Below are 2,154 nucleotides of genomic sequence, written 5' to 3'. Positions count from 1 at the left end.
TTCACAATTTCTAAAGATTATACTATGTTTATAGTTATTATAAAATATTAGCTGCATTCCCTATGTTATACAATACATCCTTGTGGCTTGTTTATTTTATACATAGTACTCTGTGCCTCCTGGTCTCCTACCCCTATCTTGCCCCTCCTCCCTTCCCTCTCCTCTCACTGGTAACGTCTTTGTTCTCTGTATCTGTGAGTCTGCTTCTTTTTTGTTATATTCACTAGTTTGTTGTATTTTTTAGATTCCACATATAAGTGACATCATACGATATTTGTCATTCTCTGTCTGACTTACTTCACTGAACGTAATACCCTCAAAGTCTATCCATGTTGTTGCAAATGACAACATTTCTTTTTTATGGCTGAGTAGTATTCCATTGTGTGTGTGTGTGTGTGTGTGTGTGTGTGTGTGTGTGTATGTGTGTGAGAGAGACATCTTTATCCATTCGTCTGTTGATGGACGTAGTTTGCTTCCAAATCTTGGCAACTGTAAATAATGCTGCTATGAACATTGGGGTGCATGTATCTTTTAAAATTAGTGTTTTTGGCTTGCTGGGTCACATGGTAGTTCTATTTTCAGCTTTTGAGAACCTTCCACACTGTTTTCCGCAGCGGCTGCACCAATCTACATTCCCACCAACAATGTTGGAGAGTTTCCTTTTCTCCGCAGCCTGCGCATTCTTTCTTTTTTTTCTCTCCCCTCCCATTTTTTTTAGTAAAGGTAGATTTATTCAGAAAGATTCAGGTCTTCACTTCGCCCTCCAGCCACCGCGGCTGCAGCCGGACCCCGAGCCAGCTGAGCGGCCTCACCTGAGAGCAGAGAGGCAACAGCGGCCCCTCATCCCACCCAGAAGACCACCAGATCACCTCTTGCTACGGGAAGAACTGCCCGCGGCCAGTGTGTATTCCTCCATCATATGCTGACCTTAGCAAAGCTGCCAGAGATTTTCAACAAAGGATTTGGTTTTGGGTTGGTGAAACTGGGTGTGAAAACAAAGTCATGCAGTGGCGTGGAATTCTCAACATCTGGTTCATCTAATACAGACACTGGTAAAGTTACTGGGACCTTGGAGACCAAATATAAATGGTGTGAGTATGGCCTGACTTTCACAGAAAAGTGGGACACTGATGACACTCTGGGAACAGAAATCACGATCGAAGCCCAGATTTGTCAAGGTTTGAAACTGACACTTGATACCGCCTTTTCACCAAACACGGAAAAGAAAAGTGGTGAAATCTAGTCATCTTACAAGAGGGAGTGTATAAACCTTGGTTGTGATGTTGACTTTGATTTTGCTGCAGTCCATGGTTCAGCTGTCTTTGGTTATGAGGGCTGGCTTGCTGGGTACCAGATGACCTTTGACAGTGCCAAATCAAAGCTAGCAAGGAATAACTTTGCAGTGGGCTCCAGGACTGGGGGCTTCCAGCTACACAGTAATGTCAATGATGGGACAGAATTTGGAGGATCAATTTACCAGAAAGTATGTGAAGATCCTGACACTTCAGTAAACCTTGCTTGGACATCAGGAACCAACTGCACTCGTTTTGGCATTGTCGCTAAATATCAGTTGGATCCCACTGCTTCCGTTTCTGCAAAAGTCAACAACTCTAGTTTAATTGGAGTGGGCTATACTCAGACTCTGGGGCCTAGTGTGCAGCTTACACTGTCTGTTCTGGTAGATGGGAAGAGCATTCATGCTGGAGGCCACAAACCTGGGCTTGCCCTGGAGTTGGAGGCTTAATCTAGCTGAAAGAAACCTCTGGGGATGGATATTAGAAGATTTGGCTTTAATATATTTCCAACATGACCAGCAGGCTTCCCCTCCCCCGCCCAAGAAGGTGATCAAAACAAAGGGTGCTCTAAACAAGAGCTGTATTTTAAATATTTAGACAGTTACCTGTTAGCTAGTTTCTAGTTGAATCGGTTATCTATCCAGTTATCAGTGCTGCAGTCACGCAGTCACCTATACATTACTTAATGTATTTAACTGTTAAATGTGCTGCCCACCAGTAATGAAATAGACCTTTATGAAAACTGTGCAACTGTGTGCATGTTTGTTTTTATGTTCCTTTTAACATTGAATGAGATGGATCAGTGGATGTTTTAAGATGAGGTTAAAATTTTTTGTTAAATTCAACCATTATTAGAATT

At 42.6% G+C, this 2,154-nt stretch overlaps 1 pseudogene; it reads left to right on the top strand.

The window, feature by feature from the left end:
• Positions 1 to 872: 872 nt before the first annotated feature.
• On the top strand, positions 873 to 1,821 carry LOC105103014 (voltage-dependent anion-selective channel protein 2-like; annotated as a pseudogene).
• The last annotated feature ends 333 nt before the right edge of the window (positions 1,822 to 2,154 follow it).

The sequence above is a fragment of the Camelus dromedarius genome, chromosome 36 (assembly GCF_036321535.1).
Source record: "Camelus dromedarius isolate mCamDro1 chromosome 36, mCamDro1.pat, whole genome shotgun sequence".
NCBI classification, from domain to species: domain Eukaryota; kingdom Metazoa; phylum Chordata; class Mammalia; order Artiodactyla; family Camelidae; genus Camelus; species Camelus dromedarius.
This window is presented reverse-complemented; position numbering and strand designations above follow the sequence as displayed.